Source organism: Carettochelys insculpta, chromosome 22, assembly GCF_033958435.1.
Source record: "Carettochelys insculpta isolate YL-2023 chromosome 22, ASM3395843v1, whole genome shotgun sequence".
Lineage (NCBI taxonomy): Eukaryota > Metazoa > Chordata > Testudines > Carettochelyidae > Carettochelys > Carettochelys insculpta.
In genome coordinates this window covers 3047947-3066872 of record NC_134158.1, presented here as the reverse complement: position 1 = coordinate 3066872, position 18926 = coordinate 3047947, and the positions used below count along the sequence as shown (strand labels likewise).

At 66.0% G+C, this 18926-nt stretch overlaps 10 non-coding genes across 10 annotated transcripts; all 10 read right to left on the bottom strand.

The window, feature by feature from the left end:
* Positions 1-2519: 2519 nt before the first annotated feature.
* TRNAK-UUU (transfer RNA lysine (anticodon UUU)) lies at positions 2520-2592 on the bottom strand. The gene has a single exon. It is a non-coding gene; the product is annotated as a tRNA-Lys (tRNA).
* Positions 2593-4306: 1714 nt separating this feature from the next.
* Positions 4307-4379, bottom strand: TRNAK-UUU (transfer RNA lysine (anticodon UUU)). Its single transcript has one exon. It is a non-coding gene; the product is annotated as a tRNA-Lys (tRNA).
* A 1714-nt stretch (positions 4380-6093) lies between these two features.
* TRNAK-UUU (transfer RNA lysine (anticodon UUU)) lies at positions 6094-6166 on the bottom strand. Its single transcript has one exon. It is a non-coding gene; the product is annotated as a tRNA-Lys (tRNA).
* A 1704-nt stretch (positions 6167-7870) lies between these two features.
* Positions 7871-7943, bottom strand: TRNAK-UUU (transfer RNA lysine (anticodon UUU)). Its single transcript has one exon. It is a non-coding gene; the product is annotated as a tRNA-Lys (tRNA).
* Positions 7944-9657: 1714 nt separating this feature from the next.
* TRNAK-UUU (transfer RNA lysine (anticodon UUU)) lies at positions 9658-9730 on the bottom strand. The gene has a single exon. It is a non-coding gene; the product is annotated as a tRNA-Lys (tRNA).
* Positions 9731-11434: 1704 nt separating this feature from the next.
* On the bottom strand, positions 11435-11507 carry TRNAK-UUU (transfer RNA lysine (anticodon UUU)). The gene has a single exon. It is a non-coding gene; the product is annotated as a tRNA-Lys (tRNA).
* A 1714-nt stretch (positions 11508-13221) lies between these two features.
* TRNAK-UUU (transfer RNA lysine (anticodon UUU)) lies at positions 13222-13294 on the bottom strand. Its single transcript has one exon. It is a non-coding gene; the product is annotated as a tRNA-Lys (tRNA).
* Positions 13295-15013: 1719 nt separating this feature from the next.
* TRNAK-UUU (transfer RNA lysine (anticodon UUU)) lies at positions 15014-15086 on the bottom strand. The gene has a single exon. It is a non-coding gene; the product is annotated as a tRNA-Lys (tRNA).
* A 1704-nt stretch (positions 15087-16790) lies between these two features.
* Positions 16791-16863, bottom strand: TRNAK-UUU (transfer RNA lysine (anticodon UUU)). Its single transcript has one exon. It is a non-coding gene; the product is annotated as a tRNA-Lys (tRNA).
* A 1714-nt stretch (positions 16864-18577) lies between these two features.
* On the bottom strand, positions 18578-18650 carry TRNAK-UUU (transfer RNA lysine (anticodon UUU)). The gene has a single exon. It is a non-coding gene; the product is annotated as a tRNA-Lys (tRNA).
* Between the last annotated feature and the right edge of the window lie 276 nt (positions 18651-18926).

Genomic DNA, 18926 nt, shown 5'->3' with positions numbered 1-18926 from the left:
TCAGGGCTCTGGGTGATCTCAGGGTGGTGGGAGCAGTTGGAGGGATTCCACATTCTCCTCCTCTGTCCGGCTGCACCCCAAGACAACAGCCTGTGTCTGAGCTGCTCAGCCGTATCCTGTTCTCTGTCCCACCCCCAGCCCAGCACTTCCCACAATGTTCTTTGTTCTCCATGCAGGAGAATCGCATGGTTGCCCCTCTGATCCCGACTCCGAGTCCTGCGGACTGGAGGCGCTGGTGTCCCCATCCTGGGGAGGGGAATTTGGGTGAACCCTGAAGTTGCATGTGAGGTTTCTGAGCTTCAGTCCTCATTGGCGAAGTGGCCTGTGGGGCTGGGCGCATGGAGCACAGCTGTGAGCCCTGCACCCAAGAAAGGTGGGGACAATGAAAGTTGGGCTTGGAATGACACGGTGCTCTAGGCTGGGTCCCACGGAGCTTTGCGAGAGGCATCCCCCTTGAAGCTGGCTTGTTGGGTTTGCCAATGGTAAGGAGCAAACAGAGCCATCCGTCTGTCTGTCCATTCGTCCATCCCCACGTGCCGGCATCCCCCTCGAAGCTGGCTTGTTGGGTTTGCCAATGGTAAGGAGCAAACAGAGCCACCTGTCTGTCTGTCCGTTCATCCATCCCCACGTGCCGGCATCCCCCTTGAAGCTGGCTTGTTGGGTTTGCCAATGGTAAGGAGCAGATGGAGCTGTCCATCTGTCTGTCCATTTGTCCATTGCCATGCACCAGCATCCCCCTCGAAGCTGGCTTGTTGGGTTTGCCAATGGTAAGGAGCAGACAGAGCCGTCCGTCCATCCCCGTGCGCCGGCATCCCCCTCGAAGCTGGCTTGTTGGGTTTGCCAATGGTAAGAAGCAGACAGAGCTGTCTGTCCATCCCCGTGTGCCTGCAGTCAGCCCCACCCTGCCGCCCCCCAACCCCTGGGCACCTTCGTGGCTCCTGGCTTGGTCTGCACTCACCCCTCTGCCCTGCACGGGCAGGAGAGCGCTGACTAGTCCTGTTTTCCCATTTTCCCTGCTGGCTGGAGGGTGCGGGAGGGACATGGCTCGCCGTCGAGAGGAGAAGCCTGTGTCTTCTCCACGGCTGGGCCGCAGAGGGAGAGGGGTGCAGAGAGCAGGAGGGTGGCAGAAGAGAAGCGGGTTAGAGAGCCCGGGGATAGTTTCTCCCTCTTGCTCGGTGCGGTGTCCTGGGGTGGCGTAAGGGGCTGCCAAGTGGCTGAGGGGACTGGCGGGTGCTGCGGCACAGCCGAGGGCTGAGAAAAGAAAGCAGCAGACCTGGGGAGGAGCTTTCTCCAGGCCTGTCCCTCACCACTGTTCCTTCTGGGGTGGGCTGGGCTCGGCATCAAGTCCATGAGAACGCAAAGCCTCCCCTCTGGACTGCGTCCCTCAGGGATTAGCAATCACACTGAGCCCTCTCCTGCTCATTACTTTTCCCTCTTCCACACCTGCCTCCCCTGCCAAGACCTGTTTCCTCTGCCCCTCAACAGGAGGCTTCCTCATCCAGGTGGTGGCCACCTGCTCTGCGGCAAGAAAGGCCTTGCACCCTCACACGCGGGCCTGCCCCCTTCCCGCGCTGCTTCTCCAGCTTGTCTGGCTGCCCCTGAAGGAAAAGGTGCAAACTGAAGTTCTCCAAGTTTAGCTCTTCCCTACCTGCATTCAAAGCTCGTGCTCAAAGCTTTTCTGTTAGTCTATAAGGTGCCACAGGACCCTTTGTTGCTGTTACAGATCCAGACTAACACGGCTGCCCCTCCAATGCTAGAAGGTTTCTGTGCCCCCAGGCAGTGCAGGAAGGGATTTGGTTCAAAGGATTCTTTTCCCTCCTGAGGGCCTGCACTGCATGTTTTCTTTAACAGGGGACCCCTGTTTCTTTTACTCAGGGAGAGGTCCTTCCCTTCCCAAAGGGAGCCTGGGCACCAGAAGAGAGAAAGATAAGTAGCAGCAGACGGACCAGCACCTGAGAACCACACGCTCAGTTTCCCCATGCAAAGAATAACGGTTTGTCTGACAAGGGACTTGAACCCTGGACCCTCAGATTAAAAGTCTAATCTTCTACCAACTGAGCTAGCTGCACTCGCAGTAGTTATGGGGGCTGGTGGCTCTACAAGTGAAGGGAGTGTCGGGGAGGTGCGCTCAAAGGGAGGACATGGACATGTCCAAAGAGCATGAGGAATCCCACAGCTGCCAAAGCAGGAAAGCCAACGGGTAGCTGGCGTGTGCACCTGTGCTTTGAACGGCTACCGGCAGATGTGGAGTTTTGGCCTGGCTGTCCGGGGGCAGAAGGCTTGTGCCTGCTTTGGGGGCAGGTGGACACCTCCTGGAGAAGTGGCGTGGCCAGGAAGCAAGACTATGCGTGAGGTTGGAAGGCCTTTCTTGCTGCAGACAAGGGTGCTGCCGTGGCCCCCTGTTGAGGGCCAGAAAAGAAGAAGTCCTTGGCGGGAGAAGCAGGGTGCAGAAGAGGGAAAAGCAAAGAGCAGCAGAGAGATTGTTTCCAGGGACCCACCTGCTCAGAGGAGAAAACCCATGTCTGACCAGGGACTTGAACCCTGGGCCCTCAGATTAAAAATCTGATGCTCTACTGACTGAGCTAGCCAGGCTCACACAAGAGTGCCCGCCTTGCCCCAATCAGGCCAGCATGCTGCAGCTAGTCCACCCAACCAGCGCAGGTTTCTCCTGCCCTGCCCTGCCCTGCCCTGCCCACTCAGCGGCTTGCCGTGGCCACCCCCACAACCTTTGTGCTCTTGCACCCACCCACCAGGGACCTTTTGCAGCCCACATCAGCTGCGCAGGGGCAGGGAGGCCGCCAGGACAAGGAGCCCGCACCTCCTCTGCCCTTTCACAGCACTCCAAGCCCTCTTCCACACCGCCTGCACAGCCGCATGCCCGCCTACCCACTCCTCCTCCCCACCATGGCACCATGTGCACTTGGGGGCATGGAAGGAGCGTCAACAGACCCACGCCTCCCTGCGCACCAGCACCAGCACCAGCACCAGCACCAGCACCGCAACCAGCATACGCACGCACTTCCCCGCCTTCCCGAGGCACGAGTCCAAGGAGCCAAAGGCAAGAAATGAGCTGGCTGCTCTCGGGGAGCGCACAGCACTTTTACGCAGACACTTTCTCGCAACGACACCCCTCCCCAGCCCCAAGCTGAAGGGAGGAAGGCTCGTGCCACGTCTCCACAGTGGCCGGGGCTGGCTTTGCAGGGCTGTCTGCCCGCCTTGGCCAGCGCAGCTCGGAGGGCTGCATCGGCTCGCCAGGCGTCTTTGCCGACGGGCCCTCTCCCTCTTTTCCTTGCAAGTCTCCAGGCCTGCCGTGGGCCGCCCCAGACCATTGCTGTGCCAGCGTCCGTGCGCCACCCAGTCCTGCTCTGCTCTTCTTGCCCAAAGGAGGAGCCCTGCTTTTCCCCGCTCAGACGTCCTTCCCTTTGCAAAGTGGGCCTCCGGCCTTTTCCTCTTTGGCCAAGGTGGGCTTCTGCTGCCGGCTTCTGCGCCGGGCTTGGGCCCTCTCTGGCCAATGCCCCGAGAGGGAGGCCCCCTTCCACACGGGGAGAGACTAGGCTCGGAGCCCTGGCGCGGAGCGGGCCAGGCCCTCGGCTTCCAGCAAGAGCCCTGGCGAGCAGGCTCGCCAGCTCAGCTGGGCCCCCCTGGGGCACCTCCCCGGCGCGAGCCACAGGCTCCCTTGAGAGGCTCCCTTGCCTGAGCGTCTGGCCCACGTGCCTTGAGGGAAGCCAAGCTTCCAGGTGCCTTTCCTCCCTTGGATGAGGATGGAAAGAGGGGCCCCGAAAGAGGCGGCTAGCGCCCAGAGCACTCGGGCGGCTGTGCCAGCGTGGCGGAGGCGGGCTGATGGGGAGGAGATGGACGCGTGGGTGCGGCTGCGGGGCCGGGCCGGCCGGCGTTGCGGATGGCGCCCGAGAGCGTGAGGCATCCCACGGCTCCCGAAGCAGGAATGCCAAGAGGCAGCTGGCTTTTCCTGGAACGGCCGTCGGCAGAAGCGGAGTTGAGGCCCGGCTGTGGCGGGCCGAGGGCTCAGAAGGCCTGCGTCTGCCCTGGGGGCAGCTGGACTTTTCCTGGAGAAGCGGCGCGGGCAGGGGGCAGGCCTGCGTGTGAGCGCGCAAGGCCCTTGGGGCTGCAGAGGGAAGGGGCGGGCGTCACCACCGCCTGGGGGAGGGGCGCAGCTGGTTGCGGGCCAGAGAGGAGAGAGGCCTTGTGAGGAGAGGCGGGGTGGGCAAGAGGGCAAAAGTAACCAGCAGCACGGGGGCCATCTCCAGGGAGCCTCCAGCTGAGCGCGCCCAAGCAGGAGAGGACACCTCGCCTGACCAGGGACTTGAACCCTGGGCCCTCAGATTAAAAGTCTGATGCTCTACCGACTGAGCTAGCCAGGCTCACACAAGAGTGCCCGCCTTGCCCCAATCAGGCCAGCAAGCTGCAGCTAGTCCACCCAACCAGCGCAGGTTTCTCCTGCCCTGCCCTGCCCTGCCCTGCCCACTCAGCGGCTTGCCGTGGCCACCCCCACAACCTTTGTGCTCTTGCACCCACCCACCAGGGACCTTTTGCAGCCCACATCAGCTGCGCAGGGGCAGGGAGGCCGCCAGGACAAGGAGCCCGCACCTCCTCTGCCCTTTCACAGCACTCCAAGCCCTCTTCCACACCGCCTGCACAGCCGCATGCCCGCCTACCCACTCCTCCTCCCCACCATGGCACCATGTGCACTTGGGGGCATGGAAGGAGCGTCAACAGACCCACGCCTCCCTGCGCACCAGCACCAGCACCAGCACCAGCACCAGCACCGCAACCAGCATACGCACGCACTTCCCCGCCTTCCCGAGGCACGAGTCCAAGGAGCCAAAGGCAAGAAATGCGCTGGCTGCTCTCGGGGAGCGCACAGCACTTTTACGCAGACACTTTCTCGCAAGGACACCCCTCCCCAGCCCCAAGCTGGAGGGAGGAAGGCTCGTGCCACGTCTCCACAGTGGCCGGGGCTGGCTTTGCAGGGCTGTCTGCCCGCCTTGGCCAGCACAGCTCGGAGGGCTGCATCGGCTCGCCAGGCGTCTTTGCCGACGGGCCCTCTCCCTCTTTTCCTTGCAAGTCTCCAGGCCTGCCGTGGGCCGCCCCAGACCATTGCTGTGCCAGCGTCCGTGCGCCACCCAGTCCTGCTCTGCTCTTCTTGCCCAAAGGAGGAGCCCTGCTTTTCCCCGCTCAGACGTCCTTCCCTTTGCAAAGTGGGCCTCCGGCCTTTTCCTCTTTGGCCAAGGTGGGCTTCTGCTGCCGGCTTCTGCGCCGGGCTTGGGCCCTCTCTGGCCAATGCCCCGAGAGGGAGGCCCCCTTCCACACGGGGAGAGACTAGGCTCGGAGCCCTGGCGCGGAGCGGGCCAGGCCCTCGGCTTCCAGCAAGAGCCCTGGCGAGCAGGCTCGCCAGCTCAGCTGGGCCCCCCTGGGGCACCTCCCCTGCGCGAGCCACAGGCTCCCTTGAGAGGCTCCCTTGCCTGAGCGTCTGGCCCACGTGCCTTGAGGGAAGCCAAGCTTCCAGGTGCCTTTCCTCCCTTGGATGAGGATGGAAAGAGGGGCCCCGAAAGAGGCGGCTAGCGCCCAGAGCACTCGGGCGGCTGTGCCAGCGTGGCGGAGGCGGGCTGATGGGGAGGAGATGGACGCGTGGGTGCGGCTGCGGGGCCGGGCCGGCCGGCGTTGCGGATGGCGCCCGAGAGCGTGAGGCATCCCACGGCTCCCGAAGCAGGAATGCCAAGAGGCAGCTGGCTTTTCCTGGAACGGCCGTCGGCAGAAGCGGAGTTGAGGCCCGGCTGTGGCGGGCCGAGGGCTCAGAAGGCCTGCGTCTGCCCTGGGGGCAGCTGGACTTTTCCTGGAGAAGCGGCGCGGGCAGGGGGCAGGCCTGCGTGTGAGCGCGCAAGGCCCTTGGGGCTGCAGAGGGAAGGGGCGGGCGTCACCACCGCCTGGGGGAGGGGCGCAGCTGGTTGCGGGCCAGAGAGGAGAGAGGCCTTGTGAGGAGAGGCGGGGTGGGCAAGAGGGCAAAAGTAACCAGCAGCACGGGGGCCATCTCCAGGGAGCCTCCAGCTGAGCGCGCCCAAGCAGGAGAGGACACCTAGCCTGACCAGGGACTTGAACCCTGGGCCCTCAGATTAAAAGTCTGATGCTCTACCGACTGAGCTAGCCAGGCTCACACAAGAGTGCCCGCCTTGCCCCAATCAGGCCAGCAAGCTGCAGCTAGTCCACCCAACCAGCGCAGGTTTCTCCTGCCCTGCCCTGCCCACTCAGCGGCTTGCCGTGGCCACCCCCACAACCTTTGTGCTCTTGCACCCACCCACCAGGGACCTTTTGCAGCCCACATCAGCTGCGCAGGGGCAGGGAGGCCGCCAGGACAAGGAGCCCGCACCTCCTCTGCCCTTTCACAGCACTCCAAGCCCTCTTCCACACCGCCTGCACAGCCGCATGCCCGCCTACCCACTCCTCCTCCCCACCATGGCACCATGTGCACTTGGGGGCATGGAAGGAGCGTCAACAGACCCACGCCTCCCTGCGCACCAGCACCAGCACCAGCACCAGCACCAGCACCGCAACCAGCATACGCACGCACTTCCCCGCCTTCCCGAGGCACGAGTCCAAGGAGCCAAAGGCAAGAAATGCGCTGGCTGCTCTCGGGGAGCGCACAGCACTTTTACGCAGACACTTTCTCGCAAGGACACCCCTCCCCAGCCCCAAGCTGGAGGGAGGAAGGCTCGTGCCACGTCTCCACAGTGGCCGGGGCTGGCTTTGCAGGGCTGTCTGCCCGCCTTGGCCAGCGCAGCTCGGAGGGCTGCATCGGCTCGCCAGGCGTCTTTGCCGACGGGCCCTCTCCCTCTTTTCCTTGCAAGTCTCCAGGCCTGCCGTGGGCCGCCCCAGACCATTGCTGTGCCAGCGTCCGTGCGCCACCCAGTCCTGCTCTGCTCTTCTTGCCCAAAGGAGGAGCCCTGCTTTTCCCCGCTCAGACGTCCTTCCCTTTGCAAAGTGGGCCTCCGGCCTTTTCCTCTTTGGCCAAGGTGGGCTTCTGCTGCCGGCTTCTGCGCCGGGCTTGGGCCCTCTCTGGCCAATGCCCCGAGAGGGAGGCCCCCTTCCACACGGGGAGAGACTAGGCTCGGAGCCCTGGCGCGGAGCGGGCCAGGCCCTCGGCTTCCAGCAAGAGCCCTGGCGAGCAGGCTCGCCAGCTCAGCTGGGCCCCCCTGGGGCACCTCCCCGGCGCGAGCCACAGGCTCCCTTGAGAGGCTCCCTTGCCTGAGCGTCTGGCCCACGTGCCTTGAGGGAAGCCAAGCTTCCAGGTGCCTTTCCTCCCTTGGATGAGGATGGAAAGAGGGGCCCCGAAAGAGGCGGCTAGCGCCCAGAGCACTCGGGCGGCTGTGCCAGCGTGGCGGAGGCGGGCTGATGGGGAGGAGATGGACGCGTGGGTGCGGCTGCGGGGCCGGGCCGGCCGGCGTTGCGGATGGCGCCCGAGAGCGTGAGGCATCCCACGGCTCCCGAAGCAGGAATGCCAAGAGGCAGCTGGCTTTTCCTGGAACGGCCGTCGGCAGAAGCGGAGTTGAGGCCCGGCTCTGGTGGGCCGAGGGCTCAGAAGGCCTGCGTCTGCCCTGGGGGCAGCTGGACTTTTCCTGGAGAAGCGGCGCGGGCAGGGGGCAGGCCTGCGTGTGAGCGCGCAAGGCCCTTGGGGCTGCAGAGGGAAGGGGCGGGCGTCACCACCGCCTGGGGGAGGGGCGCAGCTGGTTGCGGGCCAGAGAGGAGAGAGGCCTTGTGAGGAGAGGCGGGGTGGGCAAGAGGGCAAAAGTAACCAGGAGCACGGGGGCCATCTCCAGGGAGCCTCCAGCTGAGCGCGCCCAAGCAGGAGAGGACACCTCGCCTGACCAGGGACTTGAACCCTGGGCCCTCAGATTAAAAGTCTGATGCTCTACCGACTGAGCTAGCCAGGCTCACACAAGAGTGCCCGCCTTGCCCCAATCAGGCCAGCAAGTTGCAGCTAGTCCACCCAACCAGCGCAGGTTTCTCCTGCCCTGCCCTGCCCTGCCCTGCCCACTCAGCGGCTTGCCGTGGCCACCCCCACAACCTTTGTGCTCTTGCACCCACCCACCAGGGACCTTTTGCAGCCCACATCAGCTGCGCAGGGGCAGGGAGGCCGCCAGGACAAGGAGCCCGCACCTCCTCTGCCCTTTCACAGCACTCCAAGCCCTCTTCCACACCGCCTGCACAGCCGCATGCCCGCCTACCCACTCCTCCTCCCCACCATGGCACCATGTGCACTTGGGGGCATGGAAGGAGCGTCAACAGACCCACGCCTCCCTGCGCACCAGCACCAGCACCAGCACCAGCACCAGCACCGCAACCAGCATACGCACGCACTTCCCCGCCTTCCCGAGGCACGAGTCCAAGGAGCCAAAGGCAAGAAATGCGCTGGCTGCTCTCGGGGAGCGCACAGCACTTTTACGCAGACACTTTCTCGCAAGGACACCCCTCCCCAGCCCCAAGCTGGAGGGAGGAAGGCTCGTGCCACGTCTCCACAGTGGCCGGGGCTGGCTTTGCAGGGCTGTCTGCCCGCCTTGGCCAGCGCAGCTCGGAGGGCTGCATCGGCTCGCCAGGCGTCTTTGCCGACGGGCCCTCTCCCTCTTTTCCTTGCAAGTCTCCAGGCCTGCCGTGGGCCGCCCCAGACCATTGCTGTGCCAGCGTCCGTGCGCCACCCAGTCCTGCTCTGCTCTTCTTGCCCAAAGGAGGAGCCCTGCTTTTCCCCGCTCAGACGTCCTTCCCTTTGCAAAGTGGGCCTCCGGCCTTTTCCTCTTTGGCCAAGGTGGGCTTCTGCTGCCGGCTTCTGCGCCGGGCTTGGGCCCTCTCTGGCCAATGCCCCGAGAGGGAGGCCCCCTTCCACACGGGGAGAGACTAGGCTCGGAGCCCTGGCGCGGAGCGGGCCAGGCCCTCGGCTTCCAGCAAGAGCCCTGGCGAGCAGGCTCGCCAGCTCAGCTGGGCCCCCCTGGGGCACCTCCCCTGCGCGAGCCACAGGCTCCCTTGAGAGGCTCCCTTGCCTGAGCGTCTGGCCCACGTGCCTTGAGGGAAGCCAAGCTTCCAGGTGCCTTTCCTCCCTTGGATGAGGATGGAAAGAGGGGCCCCGAAAGAGGCGGCTAGCGCCCAGAGCACTCGGGCGGCTGTGCCAGCGTGGCGGAGGCGGGCTGATGGGGAGGAGATGGACGCGTGGGTGCGGCTGCGGGGCCGGGCCGGCCGGCGTTGCGGATGGCGCCCGAGAGCGTGAGGCATCCCACGGCTCCCGAAGCAGGAATGCCAAGAGGCAGCTGGCTTTTCCTGGAACGGCCGTCGGCAGAAGCGGAGTTGAGGCCCGGCTGTGGCGGGCCGAGGGCTCAGAAGGCCTGCGTCTGCCCTGGGGGCAGCTGGACTTTTCCTGGAGAAGCGGCGCGGGCAGGGGGCAGGCCTGCGTGTGAGCGCGCAAGGCCCTTGGGGCTGCAGAGGGAAGGGGCGGGCGTCACCACCGCCTGGGGGAGGGGCGCAGCTGGTTGCGGGCCAGAGAGGAGAGAGGCCTTGTGAGGAGAGGCGGGGTGGGCAAGAGGGCAAAAGTAACCAGCAGCACGGGGGCCATCTCCAGGGAGCCTCCAGCTGAGCGCGCCCAAGCAGGAGAGGACACCTAGCCTGACCAGGGACTTGAACCCTGGGCCCTCAGATTAAAAGTCTGATGCTCTACCGACTGAGCTAGCCAGGCTCACACAAGAGTGCACGCCTTGCCCCAATCAGGCCAGCAAGCTGCAGCTAGTCCACCCAACCAGCGCAGGTTTCTCCTGCCCTGCCCTGCCCACTCAGCGGCTTGCCGTGGCCACCCCCACAACCTTTGTGCTCTTGCACCCACCCACCAGGGACCTTTTGCAGCCCACATCAGCTGCGCAGGGGCAGGGAGGCCGCCAGGACAAGGAGCCCGCACCTCCTCTGCCCTTTCACAGCACTCCAAGCCCTCTTCCACACCGCCTGCACAGCCGCATGCCCGCCTACCCACTCCTCCTCCCCACCATGGCACCATGTGCACTTGGGGGCATGGAAGGAGCGTCAACAGACCCACGCCTCCCTGCGCACCAGCACCAGCACCAGCACCAGCACCAGCACCGCAACCAGCATACGCACGCACTTCCCCGCCTTCCCGAGGCACGAGTCCAAGGAGCCAAAGGCAAGAAATGCGCTGGCTGCTCTCGGGGAGCGCACAGCACTTTTACGCAGACACTTTCTCGCAAGGACACCCCTCCCCAGCCCCAAGCTGGAGGGAGGAAGGCTCGTGCCACGTCTCCACAGTGGCCGGGGCTGGCTTTGCAGGGCTGTCTGCCCGCCTTGGCCAGCGCAGCTCGGAGGGCTGCATCGGCTCGCCAGGCGTCTTTGCCGACGGGCACTCTCCCTCTTTTCCTTGCAAGTCTCCAGGCCTGCCGTGGGCCGCCCCAGACCATTGATGTGCCAGCGTCCGTGCGCCACCCAGTCCTGCTCTGCTCTTCTTGCCCAAAGGAGGAGCCCTGCTTTTCCCCGCTCAGACGTCCTTCCCTTTGCAAAGTGGGCCTCCGGCCTTTTCCTCTTTGGCCAAGGTGGGCTTCTGCTGCCGGCTTCTGCGCCGGGCTTGGGCCCTCTCTGGCCAATGCCCCGAGAGGGAGGCCCCCTTCCACACGGGGAGAGACTAGGCTCGGAGCCCTGGCGCGGAGCGGGCCAGGCCCTCGGCTTCCAGCAAGAGCCCTGGCGAGCAGGCTCGCCAGCTCAGCTGGGCCCCCCTGGGGCACCTCCCCTGCGCGAGCCACAGGCTCCCTTGAGAGGCTCCCTTGCCTGAGCGTCTGGCCCACGTGCCTTGAGGGAAGCCAAGCTTCCAGGTGCCTTTCCTCCCTTGGATGAGGATGGAAAGAGGGGCCCCGAAAGAGGCGGCTAGCGCCCAGAGCACTCGGGCGGCTGTGCCAGCGTGGCGGAGGCGGGCTGATGGGGAGGAGATGGACGCGTGGGTGCGGCTGCGGGGCCGGGCCGGCCGGCGTTGCGGATGGCGCCCGAGAGCGTGAGGCATCCCACGGCTCCCGAAGCAGGAATGCCAAGAGGCAGCTGGCTTTTCCTGGAACGGCCGTCGGCAGAAGCGGAGTTGAGGCCCGGCTGTGGCGGGCCGAGGGCTCAGAAGGCCTGCGTCTGCCCTGGGGGCAGCTGGACTTTTCCTGGAGAAGCGGCGCGGGCAGGGGGCAGGCCTGCGTGTGAGCGCGCAAGGCCCTTGGGGCTGCAGAGGGAAGGGGCGGGCGTCACCACCGCCTGGGGGAGGGGCGCAGCTGGTTGCGGGCCAGAGAGGAGAGAGGCCTTGTGAGGAGAGGCGGGGTGGGCAAGAGGGCAAAAGTAACCAGCAGCACGGGGGCCATCTCCAGGGAGCCTCCAGCTGAGCGCGCCCAAGCAGGAGAGGACACCTCGCCTGACCAGGGACTTGAACCCTGGGCCCTCAGATTAAAAGTCTGATGCTCTACCGACTGAGCTAGCCAGGCTCACACAAGAGTGCCCGCCTTGCCCCAATCAGGCCAGCAAGCTGCAGCTAGTCCACCCAACCAGCGCAGGTTTCTCCTGCCCTGCCCTGCCCTGCCCTGCCCACTCAGCGGCTTGCCGTGGCCACCCCCACAACCTTTGTGCTCTTGCACCCACCCACCAGGGACCTTTTGCAGCCCACATCAGCTGCGCAGGGGCAGGGAGGCCGCCAGGACAAGGAGCCCGCACCTCCTCTGCCCTTTCACAGCACTCCAAGCCCTCTTCCACACCGCCTGCACAGCCGCATGCCCGCCTACCCACTCCTCCTCCCCACCATGGCACCATGTGCACTTGGGGGCATGGAAGGAGCGTCAACAGACCCACGCCTCCCTGCGCACCAGCACCAGCACCAGCACCAGCACCAGCACCGCAACCAGCATACGCACGCACTTCCCCGCCTTCCCGAGGCACGAGTCCAAGGAGCCAAAGGCAAGAAATGCGCTGGCTGCTCTCGGGGAGCGCACAGCACTTTTACGCAGACACTTTCTCGCAAGGACACCCCTCCCCAGCCCCAAGCTGGAGGGAGGAAGGCTCGTGCCACGTCTCCACAGTGGCCGGGGCTGGCTTTGCAGGGCTGTCTGCCCGCCTTGGCCAGCACAGCTCGGAGGGCTGCATCGGCTCGCCAGGCGTCTTTGCCGACGGGCCCTCTCCCTCTTTTCCTTGCAAGTCTCCAGGCCTGCCGTGGGCCGCCCCAGACCATTGCTGTGCCAGCGTCCGTGCGCCACCCAGTCCTGCTCTGCTCTTCTTGCCCAAAGGAGGAGCCCTGCTTTTCCCCGCTCAGACGTCCTTCCCTTTGCAAAGTGGGCCTCCGGCCTTTTCCTCTTTGGCCAAGGTGGGCTTCTGCTGCCGGCTTCTGCGCCGGGCTTGGGCCCTCTCTGGCCAATGCCCCGAGAGGGAGGCCCCCTTCCACACGGGGAGAGACTAGGCTCGGAGCCCTGGCGCGGAGCGGGCCAGGCCCTCGGCTTCCAGCAAGAGCCCTGGCGAGCAGGCTCGCCAGCTCAGCTGGGCCCCCCTGGGGCACCTCCCCTGCGCGAGCCACAGGCTCCCTTGAGAGGCTCCCTTGCCTGAGCGTCTGGCCCACGTGCCTTGAGGGAAGCCAAGCTTCCAGGTGCCTTTCCTCCCTTGGATGAGGATGGAAAGAGGGGCCCCGAAAGAGGCGGCTAGCGCCCAGAGCACTCGGGCGGCTGTGCCAGCGTGGCGGAGGCGGGCTGATGGGGAGGAGATGGACGCGTGGGTGCGGCTGCGGGGCCGGGCCGGCCGGCGTTGCGGATGGCGCCCGAGAGCGTGAGGCATCCCACGGCTCCCGAAGCAGGAATGCCAAGAGGCAGCTGGCTTTTCCTGGAACGGCCGTCGGCAGAAGCGGAGTTGAGGCCCGGCTGTGGCGGGCCGAGGGCTCAGAAGGCCTGCGTCTGCCCTGGGGGCAGCTGGACTTTTCCTGGAGAAGCGGCGCGGGCAGGGGGCAGGCCTGCGTGTGAGCGCGCAAGGCCCTTGGGGCTGCAGAGGGAAGGGGCGGGCGTCACCACCGCCTGGGGGAGGGGCGCAGCTGGTTGCGGGCCAGAGAGGAGAGAGGCCTTGTGAGGAGAGGCGGGGTGGGCAAGAGGGCAAAAGTAACCAGCAGCACGGGGGCCATCTCCAGGGAGCCTCCAGCTGAGCGCGCCCAAGCAGGAGAGGACACCTCGCCTGACCAGGGACTTGAACCCTGGGCCCTCAGATTAAAAGTCTGATGCTCTACCAACTGAGCTAGCCAGGCTCACACAAGAGTGCCCGCCTTGCCCCAATCAGGCCAGCAAGCTGCAGCTAGTCCACCCAACCAGCGCAGGTTTCTCCTGCCCTGCCCTGCCCTGCCCTGCCCTGCCCTCTCAGCGGCTTGCCGTGGCCACCCCCACAACCTTTGTGCTCTTGCACCCACCCACCAGGGACCTTTTGCAGCCCACATCAGCTGCGCAGGGGCAGGGAGGCCGCCAGGACAAGGAGCCCGCACCTCCTCTGCCCTTTCACAGCACTCCAAGCCCTCTTCCACACCGCCTGCACAGCCGCATGCCCGCCTACCCACTCCTCCTCCCCACCATGGCACCATGTGCACTTGGGGGCATGGAAGGAGCGTCAACAGACCCACGCCTCCCTGCGCACCAGCACCAGCACCAGCACCAGCACCAGCACCGCAACCAGCATACGCACGCACTTCCCCGCCTTCCCGAGGCACGAGTCCAAGGAGCCAAAGGCAAGAAATGCGCTGGCTGCTCTCGGGGAGCGCACAGCACTTTTACGCAGACACTTTCTCGCAAGGACACCCCTCCCCAGCCCCAAGCTGGAGGGAGGAAGGCTCGTGCCACGTCTCCACAGTGGCCGGGGCTGGCTTTGCAGGGCTGTCTGCCCGCCTTGGCCAGCGCAGCTCGGAGGGCTGCATCGGCTCGCCAGGCGTCTTTGCCGACGGGCCCTCTCCCTCTTTTCCTTGCAAGTCTCCAGGCCTGCCGTGGGCCGCCCCAGACCATTGATGTGCCAGCGTCCGTGCGCCACCCAGTCCTGCTCTGCTCTTCTTGCCCAAAGGAGGAGCCCTGCTTTTCCCCGCTCAGACGTCCTTCCCTTTGCAAAGTGGGCCTCCGGCCTTTTCCTCTTTGGCCAAGGTGGGCTTCTGCTGCCGGCTTCTGCGCCGGGCTTGGGCCCTCTCTGGCCAATGCCCCGAGAGGGAGGCCCCCTTCCACACGGGGAGAGACTAGGCTCGGAGCCCTGGCGCGGAGCGGGCCAGGCCCTCGGCTTCCAGCAAGAGCCCTGGCGAGCAGGCTCGCCAGCTCAGCTGGGCCCCCCTGGGGCACCTCCCCGGCGCGAGCCACAGGCTCCCTTCAGAGGCTCCCTTGCCTGAGCGTCTGGCCCACGTGCCTTGAGGGAAGCCAAGCTTCCAGGTGCCTTTCCTCCCTTGGATGAGGATGGAAAGAGGGGCCCCGAAAGAGGCGGCTAGCGCCCAGAGCACTCGGGCGGCTGTGCCAGCGTGGCGGAGGCGGGCTGATGGGGAGGAGATGGACGCGTGGGTGCGGCTGCGGGGCCGGGCCGGCCGGCGTTGCGGATGGCGCCCGAGAGCGTGAGGCATCCCACGGCTCCCGAAGCAGGAATGCCAAGAGGCAGCTGGCTTTTCCTGGAACGGCCGTCGGCAGAAGCGGAGTTGAGGCCCGGCTGTGGCGGGCCGAGGGCTCAGAAGGCCTGCGTCTGCCCTGGGGGCAGCTGGACTTTTCCTGGAGAAGCGGCGCGGGCAGGGGGCAGGCCTGCATGTGAGCGCGCAAGGCCCTTGGGGCTGCAGAGGGAAGGGGCGGGCGTCACCACCGCCTGGGGGAGGGGCGCAGCTGGTTGCGGGCCAGAGAGGAGAGAGGCCTTGTGAGGAGAGGCGGGGTGGGCAAGAGGGCAAAAGTAACCAGCAGCACGGGGGCCATCTCCAGGGAGCCTCCAGCTGAGCGCGCCCAAGCAGGAGAGGACACCTAGCCTGACCAGGGACTTGAAACCTGGGCCCTGAGATTAAAAGTCTGATGCTCTACCGACTGAGCTAGCCAGGCTCACACAAGAGTGCCCGCCTTGCCCCAATCAGGCCAGCAAGCTGCAGCTAGTCCACCCAACCAGCGCAGGTTTCTCCTGCCCTGCCCTGCCCACTCAGCGGCTTGCCGTGGCCACCCCCACAACCTTTGTGCTCTTGCACCCACCCACCAGGGACCTTTTGCAGCCCACATCAGCTGCGCAGGGGCAGGGAGGCCGCCAGGACAAGGAGCCCGCACCTCCTCTGCCCTTTCACAGCACTCCAAGCCCTCTTCCACACCGCCTGCACAGCCGCATGCCCGCCTACCCACTCCTCCTCCCCACCATGGCACCATGTGCACTTGGGGGCATGGAAGGAGCGTCAACAGACCCACGCCTCCCTGCGCACCAGCACCAGCACCAGCACCAGCACCAGCACCGCAACCAGCATACGCACGCACTTCCCCGCCTTCCCGAGGCACGAGTCCAAGGAGCCAAAGGCAAGAAATGCGCTGGCTGCTCTCGGGGAGCGCACAGCACTTTTACGCAGACACTTTCTCGCAAGGACACCCCTCCCCAGCCCCAAGCTGGAGGGAGGAAGGCTCGTGCCACGTCTCCACAGTGGCCGGGGCTGGCTTTGCAGGGCTGTCTGCCCGCCTTGGCCAGCGCAGCTCGGAGGGCTGCATCGGCTCGCCAGGCGTCTTTGCCGACGGGCCCTCTCCCTCTTTTCCTTGCAAGTCTCCAGGCCTGCCGTGGGCCGCCCCAGACCATTGCTGTGCCAGCGTCCGTGCGCCACCCAGTCCTGCTCTGCTCTTCTTGCCCAAAGGAGGAGCCCTGCTTTTCCCCGCTCAGACGTCCTTCCCTTTGCAAAGTGGGCCTCCGGCCTTTTCCTCTTTGGCCAAGGTGGGCTTCTGCTGACGGCTTCTGCGCCGGGCTTGGGCCCTCTCTGGCCAATGCCCCGAGAGGGAGGCCCCCTTCCACACGGGGAGAGACTAGGCTCGGAGCCCTGGCGCGGAGCGGGCCAGGCCCTCGGCTTCCAGCAAGAGCCCTGGCGAGCAGGCTCGCCAGCTCAGCTGGGCCCCCCTGGGGCACCTCCCCGGCGCGAGCCACAGGCTCCCTTGAGAGGCTCCCTTGCCTGAGCGTCTGGCCCACGTGCCTTGAGGGAAGCCAAGCTTCCAGGTGCCTTTCCTCCCTTGGATGAGGATGGAAAGAGGGGCCCCGAAAGAGGCGGCTAGCGCCCAGAGCACTCGGGCGGCTGTGCCAGCGTGGCGGAGGCGGGCTGATGGGGAGGAGATGGACGCGTGGGTACGGCTGCGGGGCCGGGCCGGCCGGCGTTGCGGATGGCGCCCGAGAGCGTGAGGCATCCCACGGCTCCCGAAGCAGGAATGCCAAGAGGCAGCTGGCTTTTCCTGGAACGGCCGTCGGCAGAAGCGGAGTTGAGGCCCGGCTGTGGCGGGCCGAGGGCTCAGAAGGCCTGCGTCTGCCCTGGGGGCAGCTGGACTTTTCCTGGAGAAGCGGCGCGGGCAGGGGGCAGGCCTGCGTGTGAGCGCGCAAGGCCCTTGGGGCTGCAGAGGGAAGGGGCGGGCGTCACCACCGCCTGGGGGAGGGGCGCAGCTGGTTGCGGGCCAGAGAGGAGAGAGGCCTTGTGAGGAGAGGCGGGGTGGGCAAGAGGGCAAAAGTAACCAGCAGCACGGGGGCCATCTCCAGGGAGCCTCCAGCTGAGCACGCCCAAGCAGGAGAGGACACCTCGCCTGACCAGGGACTTGAACCCTGGGCCCTCAGATTAAAAGTCTGATGCTCTACCGACTGAGCTAGCCAGGCTCACACAAGAGTGCCCGCCTTGCCCCAATCAGGCCAGCAAGCTGCAGCTAGTCCACCCAACCAGCGCAGGTTTCTCCTGCCCTGCCCTGCCCTGCCCTGCCCACTCAGCGGCTTGCCGTGGCCACCCCCACAACCTTTGTGCTCTTGCACCCACCCACCAGGGACCTTTTGCAGCCCACATCAGCTGCGCAGGGGCAGGGAGGCCGCCAGGACAAGGAGCCCGCACCTCCTCTGCCCTTTCACAGCACTCCAAGCCCTCTTCCACACCGCCTGCACAGCCGCATGCCCGCCTACCCACTCCTCCTCCCCACCATGGCACCATGTGCACTTGGGGGCATGGAAGGAGCGTCAACAGACCCACGCCTCCCTGCGCACCAGCACCAGCACCAGCACCAGCACCAGCACCGCAACCAGCATACGCACGCACTTCCCCGCCTTCCCGAGGCACGAGTCCAAGGAGCCAAAGGCAAGAAATGCGCTGGCTGCTCTCGGGGAGCGCACAGCACTTTTACGCAGACACTTTCTCGCAAGGACACCCCTCCCCAGCCCCAAGCTGGAGGGAGGAAGGCTCGTGCCACGTCTCCACAGTGGCCGGGGCTGGCTTTGCAGGGCTGTCTGCCCGCCTTGGCCAGCGCAGCTCGGAGGGCTGCATCGGCTCGCCAGGCGTCTTTGCCGACGGGCACTCTCCCTCTTTTCCTTGCAAGTCTCCAGGCCTGCCGTGGGCCGCCCCAGACCATTGATGTGCCAGCGTCCGTGCGCCACCCAGTCCTGCTCTGCTCTTCTTGCCCAAAGGAGGAGCCCTGCTTTTCCCCGCTCAGACGTCCTTCCCTTTGCAAAGTGGGCCTCCGGCCTTTTCCTCTTTGGCCAAGGTGGGCTTCTGCTGCCGGCTTCTGCGCCGGGCTTGGGCCCTCTCTGGCCAATGCCCCGAGAGGGAGGCCCCCTTCCACACGGGGAGAGACTAGGCTCGGAGCCCTGGCGCGGAGCGGGCCAGGCCCTCGGCTTCCAGCAAGAGCCCTGGCGAGCAGGCTCGCCAGCTCAGCTGGGCCCCCCTGGGGCACCTCCCCGGCGCGAGCCACAGGCTCCCTTGAGAGGCTCCCTTGCCTGAGCGTCTGGCCCACGTGCCTTGAGGGAAGCCAAGCTTCCAGGTGCCTTTCCTCCCTTGGATGAGGATGGAAAGAGGGGCCCCGAAAGAGGCAGCTAGCGCCCAGAGCACTCGGGCGGCTGTGCCAGCGTGGCGGAGGCGGGCTGATGGGGAGGAGATGGACGCGTGGGTGCGGCTGCGGGGCCGGGCCGGCCGGCGTTGCGGATGGCGCCCGAGAGCGTGAGGCATCCCACGGCTCCCGAAGCAGGAATGCCAAGAGGCAGCTGGCTTTTCCTGGAACGGCCGTCGGCAGAAGCGGAGTTGAGGCCCGGCTGTGGCGGGCCGAGGGCTCAGAAGGCCTGCGTCTGCCCTGGGGGCAGCTGGACTTTTCCTGGAGAAGCGGCGCGGGCAGGGGGCAGGCCTGCGTGTGAGCGCGCAAGGCCCTTGGGGCTGCAGAGGGAAGGGGCGGGCGTCACCACCGCCTGGGGGAGGGGCGCAGCTGGTTGCGGGCCAGAGAGGAGAGAGGCCTTGTGAGGAGAGGCGGGGTGGGCAAGAGGGCAAAAGTAACCAGCAGCACGGGGGCCATCTCCAGGGATCCTCCAGCTGAGCGTGCCCAAGCAGGAGAGGAGACCTCGCCTGACCAGGGACTTGAAGCCTGGGCCCTCAGATTAAAAGTCTGATGCTCTACCGACTGAGCTAGCCAGGCTCACACAAAAGTGCCCGCCTTGCCCCAATCAGGCCAGCATGCTGCAGCTAGTCCACCCAACCAGCGCAGGTTTCTCCTGCCCTGCCCTGCCCTGCCCGGCCCACTCAGCGGCTTGCCGTGGCCACCCCCACAACCTTTGTGCTCTTGCACCCACCCACCAGGGACCTTTTGCAGCCCACATCAGCTGCACAGGGGCAGGGAGGCCGCCAGGACAAGAAGCCCGCACCTCCTCTGCCCTTTCACAGCACTCCAAGCCCTCTTCCACACCGCCTGCAC